Genomic DNA, 7,657 nt, shown 5'->3' with positions numbered 1-7,657 from the left:
ACCAAATGATATGAGGCCAGAAGTCCCATCATGAGCTCAGTTCTGTCAGTCCTGCCACCTGATGAAGTTGGGTAGGGCCAGTGGCAATCCATTGCCCGTTGGGGTTCATGCACAAGCAGGCAGTGTGGCTAAAATCCAGACATACCACAGTGTGGTCTCCCTCATTGAACTCACTCTGGGACCAGCTGGCAGAGGAGGAAGTATCTTTTATCTTGTGCTTTATCATGGATGGACTCAAGTCCAAGTGGGTGGCTGCTCTATTATTCCTACTCAAGCCCATCCAACGGCTGCTGCTGCTGAAACATTGAATCTGCCGATAACTGAGGCCAACGCTGAGTCCCCAGTAGGGGACCATCACCTGGGGAGACCAAACAACCACAAAGTGACACATTTGCTATGAGTTCTTTCCACCCTGGAAGGAAGAGAGATCCATTTTCATGGAAGTAGATCCTTATCCTAGTCATGGGTCTTTCCTGTCTGCAGGATCTCAGCCAGCTCCGTTATCCCAAAAGCGCACAGAGTGATTATCCCTTGGAACGGAGTCTCATAAGACAGTATTGCTTACAACCAAGGGACTCATGTGACACAAAAGAGATGCAAGACGGTTCTGGAGTCCACCATCCTGAACTGCTGTCCTAACAGATAGAAGGAGGGAAAGATCTGTCAAAGGTGTGCATGATTTGTGAGGAGGAGGCAGCACCCTCCAGGCAACACATTTATAAAGTGCTGTGTCCCAGGAATAAAGAATGCATAGCCTGTCTGCTGTTACTGCCCAGGAATCTATTCTACCATTACTTCCTGGGATTCCTATCCCCACGACTTGTGGCCCTGTTAACTTGGAGGTCCCACTCTCCCAATGAGGGATCAGAGGGCACAGCAGTTATCTCACTGAACAACTAGCTAGCATTGTCCTGTGGGCAAGAAGAGCCTTGCACCTTGCAGGGGTGGGTATGGCTCTGTTTGTACCCTAGTCATTCACTGGGGTGTCCCTGAATACTTCCTTTGCCCAATTTTGGTAGGAACTGGAAAAAGGCAGCACCCCTGGTCTGAGAAGAGCCTGGTGACAGAGGCTCAGATTCCTGCCTCTCCCCAGCCCCCCCCCCCCCCCCCCCGCCATGAGGATCTGGATCATGCCAGCAGGTAAGCCACCAAAAATTAGCAGAGGCACTCCTGAGGATGAGGAGGATCTAGAATGAAAAGGAGGCAGATAGTATCATTATTTGTAGCTCCAAGGTCAACTACAGGGATAGGGACCCACAAACTTTCCTGTCCAAACATGCCTCACTAGAATTCCAGAATAGCTCTCCCGACACTATACAGCACAGACCTGCATGGCACAGGCAGTGGATTATGATGGACCTTGCGATGTCCTACTAGATTGCCTTTCAGGGATGAAGGACAGAGCCCTTTTAGAATAAGCTGTCAGCCCTCTGCAGGGATTGCCTCAACTGCTTCCTGGGGTGATCCAAAATGAATGATGGATGTGAAGATATAAAAGCCCAGCCCCCTCATCCCCATGCAGAACTCCAGAGTCAAGTTGGCGGAGACCTTCATTGGGTTTTTATCACAGCTCAGTCAGTGTCTCCCTCTGTCCAGTCCTGCTTCCTTCTCTTGGCTTTTATGGGTATTGATCCATGGAGCACCACAACCCAGCCCCACCAAGAAACTCCTCATTTTAAGAGTCTGCTTCCCCAGACCCCCAACTTGTAGTCACCCTTAATCCAGCCGAGCCCAATCAGTATCCAGCAGATAGCTGGTTTTAAGACAAAGGACATGTGAAACAGCTGCTCTTGATGATTGGAGAGTGGCAACAAGGAACGGAATCTTCAGGATAGAACGTCTGGTCTCAGTCTGTGGCTAAAGGGGCTGATTAGGCTCTTTTTTTTTTTTGACAGGCAGAGTGGACAGTGAAAGAGAGACAGAAAGGTCTTCCCTTGCCATTGGTTCACCCTCCAATGGCCGCCACGGCCGGCGCGCTGCGGCCGGCGCACCGCGCAGATCCGATGGCAGGAGCCAGGAGCCAGGTGCTTTTCCTGGTCTCCCATGGGGTGCAGGGCCCAAGCACCTGGGCCATCCTCCACTGCACTCCCTAGCCACAACAGAGAGCTGGCCTGGAAGAGGGGCAACTGGGTCAGAATCCAGTGCCCCGACCGGGACTAGAACCCGGTGTGCCGGCGCTGCAAGGCAGAGGATTAGCCTAGTGAGCCGCGGCGCCGGCCCTGATTAGGCTCTTTGATGCTCCTAAGGTGGGTTAGGGTGTTTCCCCCAAATATCTGTCTCTACTTAGAACCCATCATCAATTTTTCATCATGAATTTATCTTAACCTAATGTTAATGTTTATTCCCATAACTTCCCAGTGTCTGAGGTGTTGCCTGACAATTTAGTCACGTGTAATCACCTCCAGATTTCCTGGGCCTGCCAAGCAGGACCACACTGACCTGCCACCCAGCGATGCCTTCCCCTACTGTGGCCTCTGCCCCGCCCACTGGGCAGTCAGAGCCAGTTTGGAGAAAGGCAGATCTTGCCACTGAGCAGTAACTACAGACCACAATTTGTCTTTCAGTTGTTGGCAGTGTCAAAAGAATTTATTTCAAATCTGCTTAGGACTGTGGTAAAACTCAAGTTTTCCAAAAGGTAATACAGAAAGTTCAACCAACCCCCAAAGACCAGAAAACACAGTGTTTGCAATTCAAAAAATACAAACGCTTGTGGATACCAATACAAAAATTAGAAAAAAGTTACTTTCCTTACCACTCCCCACCCCTCCTTGTCTTCAGTGGATCACGAACAGCAAAAGGACCGACAGCAGCCATCAAATACCTACAACCAGTGACAGAAAGGGGATGCACTGAGGGAATGGGCAGGGGATGGGGGCAGGGGTAATGAAGAAGGAGAGTGGAAATTCTGTCAACAGTCAAAATAAGGACACAAAGCTTTTTGTTTCTTGTTAAATTCCTTTGCCAACGTGAAACAAACACCTCTCATGCTTAATACAACAGTGTAGTGCAAAGGGAGCAATTCTACATCATGCATTTAACATTTTCTGTTTTGCCCGCTCCCCACTTCCTCTCAGTGCTGAGAAAGCCTGGGGTTGGGCTGTCCAGTCTCCGGGGGTGGGAGAAGTTGGGAAGGCCTTCCTGCATGGGAGTCATGGAGCAAGCACCCGACGCGGTCCTGCTTCCTCAGCAGCAAAGGCTCCCTTGCCAAACTGAAGCCTGTTTTGGCCTCTCCTTGGAGGCTCATTCAAGGGCCTGTTGTGGTATACAGTGCCAGGCACCCCTGGGCCTTCCCCAGGACAAGGTTAGGCAGCTGCACACTCAATGAGCTGCACCCCTTGAGAGAAAAGCGATGCCTCTCAACTGTCCCAAAAGTCTTAACTCCAACTGCTTGTGAGTGAAGTCAATGTCATCAGAAAAGCCAAGCCTCTCCATTCAGCCACTTCATGGCTTGTGCCAGTCAAGTCCCAGCAGTTACCAGTTATCTGAACACAACACAATCAGCCAGCCCCCTTTGCCTTGTAGGCCAACCACCCATTTAGTTCATTGTACCTCATCACATTCATTTTGGAAACAAAGGAGACAAGCTATGGGTTCGGAGACCCCAGATTCCACAACCTAGATAATAAAGAGGGCAGGAAGCAGGTTAATGTCTGCCTTAGTATAATGTGGCTGCTGTTCACAGATGCCTTTAGGTTAGCAAGGAGACTACCAACAAGGATCCTGCTCTCAGCACTCAGAGTGCCACTGAAACAGGCCTCACCAGCGATGGGGATATTTGGAGTGTTCTTTTCTGGAGTCACAAGAAACCTGTCTTAAATGTTTGTTTAAATCCTGCAAGGCCAGGCAGTTGTATAACAGATACTTGCTCCGGTCACATGGAGACTTGAATGGAAGACACTGTGGCCAGAGAACAATCTGGAAAATCACCCGGGTTTGATTCATTGACTGTGAACCATCAGCCTAGACTCAAGAGATGAAAGGCTGTACTTTTCTTTAAAAAGTGTTATTCTCAAATCCTCACAGTACATCAGAGGAGGTAGGTTAGTATGACCAGTCTCATTTTCAGGTGGGGATCCTGAGGCACAGAAAGATGAAGAAATTGCCCCCACCCATGTTATAAATGGATATTGAAGCCAGGTTATAAGATATGAGTATCTGAGGGCTGAACCCATGTCTCATCAGTACATCCTGCCTCACACTTCCCTTTTGCCTCTTACAATCCATTTTCATGTGAGGATTTTTTTTATCTTCAAGGAGGAGAGTGCTAAAGAAGGCCAGCAATGAAAATACCCACAGGCTTATTGGTAAAAGAAAAGCCCTTTGATTTCCCATGCTCAGGGTGGACCTTGAATATCCTCTAATAATATCCAATTAAGTGTTGTTGAAGGCCACAAATCTATTAAGAAGTCCCTGTGGCTTCCAGTGAAATTTGGCCAAGGAAAACGAAGACAGTGAGTTTTGCTTTCTAGGAATGGGGAAGGCATTTTCTGCAAGGGGTGTGAGACCAGCAGACTGTGGCTCACCCGATTTCCCTACCTGTCTGACTAAAGAACTATGGGTATTAAGATGAAGGCCAGCAACTTTGTATGCAGGCTTTCCAGTGACATGGACGTGGGGGCTCCACAGTCACAGTCATTCTGTATACTGGCGCATGACAAAGCACTAGCTCAACCTATTGGTCCTCAATTGGGACCAGCCCCCTGGGGACATTTGGCAATGTCTATAGGTTCTTTTGGTTGTCACAGCTAACTAGCAGGTAGAGACCAGGGATGTTGTTCAGTGTCCTTCAGTACACAGGCCATACCTCCCAAATGCCAGCACAGGTTGAAAACCCCTGGCAGCATCCCCATGTAATAGCCTATGTTGGCATTCACATGTTGAAGCTCTCAAAGGATTGGATCCACTTGACTACCACGCAGCCAGCAGGTAACCATGGGACTGGCAGCGCCTCGTGCTTCATCGGTGGGTGAGCCATCTGCTCATTGGGACTGCACTGTGCCTTCACAGGGGACCAAGCCTTTCACTTGCAGTTAGAATTAAGGCTTCAATGCAAAAATCCCTGGAAGAAGGACACAAAGATCCCACATTCTGCTCATTTCCTGAGAGTGCTCTGATGGGGCAGAAGGCGGGGCAGCAGGAGCAAAGAAAGAGCTTAGAGAGGAGGATGGCCTCCTCATCTCTCAGGGTGCCCCACGGTGTTGCCTAGGCTCACTCTGGAAAGCAAGACCCTCCCCAATGCTGGTGGGTCATGGGGCACCTAAGGGTGCTGTTACAACTACACCATAAAAGAAGGAGCCTAGAACTAGATACGGTTTTCTAGTGTTTAGGTCAGTTACCTTGCAGGTCAGTATTACTGGAATTCCCTTTAATTAGAGTTATTATTTTCCCATAGAGGACGGAGGGGGAGAAAAAAACAAGACCAATGGGTCATGTCTTCTCCCGCTTTGACTTAGGAGCTGGGGCGCTATGTAGAGAAGTGCTGGTTAGGTATTTTGAAAAGAGATTCTTTTTGAAAGGAAAGGCATACACTTTGACCAAACTTGCTCACTATCAAAGAACAAACTGCAGAAATACATTACAGAGGCATTATTTACAATGCAGTGGAACTCAACTCTTTAAACTACTTTGAGTTCCTTTCTCACTGAACCTGCTTGGGAGATTTATCCCAAGTTATTCCTCAGCTAGCCCAAGAAAAGTATCCGTTGATATCACTTTTAGGTACAACAATGTTGCCACACTGTGAAGTGATAAGGGAACTCAGTGGCAGACATGACCCATCGCTGCTGCTCTGAATCCTAGGGTCTTCCCGGCCGTGTGGAGTGGAGAAATCCCCTCTTTGTTTTTCTGATCCCTCAAAAACACAAGCATGCGGTGCAGACCTGCCCTCTCTCTTCAGTCCATTCTTGGCCCTGAAAGGTGTTTCGTGCTGCAGACAGAAAAGTGACCGTGAAGGACAGCTTGGCGCTGTCTCTGGAATCAGCCTACTGCTTCTGGGCCCCTGGACAAGTGAGAAACGGGAGAGTTGCCCTAGCCCCCACCCTCACTGCTGCAGAGGCTTGGGGTGCCGTAGAGTTGTAGGCAGCCAGCGAGTGGCAGCAGCCGCGGTGGCAGGAAGCCTGACTTCTCCTCTGTGAACTTGAGGACTTCTCTCCTTAAGGAGGCCACCTGGAATCGCAGGCATTTCCCTTCTGCGTTTTCCACATCTCTCCTGCCCCAGGTGCTGGCTCTCCTGTGGCTGTGAGTCCGTAGGTAATTGCCCTGCCGAGCTGGGACCAACTGGTGACCCAGCTGTGATGATTCTGGGGTCTCCACAACCTTTCCCTTGTGGGTCCTCTGTTGAAGCTGCTCCTGCCAGGTGGCCCTGCGGAGCCCACCTTCTCTACACAGTTCTTCCATTGGCCTCTTTTTTTCAAAAGAGAGCAAGATATTTCACAAAGCTGATGGCAACTAGACCTGCTGGCCATGTTGCCATGGTTTCCTTGGCCTCAGGAAAGTGGAACTCCTCCGTGTCCCTCAGTCTTTAGTGATGGTCCTTCTACTCCAAGCCAACACCCCCAGGGAGGTATGGCTTGGGACGCAGCTGCAGGAAACTGGAAGCAGAGAGTCTGTTGTATGAGCAAGGATGCGGCAGCCCAAGTCTTGTGGATTCTGGATCTCAAACAGGAGGAGGAGAGCCAGAACCTGCTTTGTGGGACAAAGAGGAAGAGGCAAGATCTAAACTTCGAAGAAGCAGGTGGCTCCAGGGCCCTGCAGTGGAGGCTTGAACTCAGCACCGAGCAGCTCCTAGTGACTCCAGACAGCTGCCCTGGCAGGCTACATCTGCAGAGACAGTGGCCCAGGCAGCCTTGCGGGATCTGAGCTTTGAGGTAGGATTGTTGAACGTGCTGACCAAGGGGGACAGTCTGCAGCCCTGGTGGTGGTTACCCAGAAAGCAGGTGCGAAGGCAGAACGAGGAAGCACAGTTGGCGCCAGTGAAGGCGAGTTTTATAAAAATCCAACCCAGCAACAGGGAAGTTACTCCTCGACCTCAAAAGTAAAAGACTTGATAAAATAGATTCTTCTAAAAAGGAGAGAGAGAGGTTACTGGAGGTGGAAGCGGAGATGACAGGTGACAGGGGAGAAGAGAGGAGGGAACAGACCATGCAGACCCCTGGAGCAAGGTCTCTAAGAGGTGGGGATGACTCAAAGCGGATTTCAAGGGAGGGGGTTGATGTTCCCATGAAGGAGGGGAGGTCTCAACCCCGGAGCCCCACCCTGGCACGCAGGACTCAGCACAGCCAGGCCCGTGGCGGGAAGCTGGGAGGCAAGGGATGTGACAGTACCCATTTGTTTCTTGCCTTTTTCAGAGGTCACACCCACTCTACTCCATCATGGCAGAGCCACCCCTGCCTGCCACGTGGGCCCCCTCTTGCATTTGTGGTACGTTCTTGATGGCAGTAGGGTGGATCTCAGAACAAAGAGTAGATAAGCCATCACAGTCTTTCCCGGTGCCTCCCACCTTCCATGCTTAGGGGTCTGTGGCACAGCTCAAAAGAGCAACTCATACACATTTTCAGTTAACTTCGTGGGGCGTCCGCTCCTGAAAAGAACCGCCACCAGGGGAAAACTCATTACATAAACATTAGAATACCAGTGCTTTCATTTATGTGTAGGAACT

Source organism: Oryctolagus cuniculus, chromosome 13, assembly GCF_051225735.1.
Source record: "Oryctolagus cuniculus isolate XC-2025 breed Fujian yellow rabbit chromosome 13, ASM5122573v1, whole genome shotgun sequence".
Classification (NCBI taxonomy): Eukaryota; Metazoa; Chordata; class Mammalia; order Lagomorpha; family Leporidae; genus Oryctolagus; species Oryctolagus cuniculus.
This window is presented reverse-complemented; position numbering follows the sequence as displayed.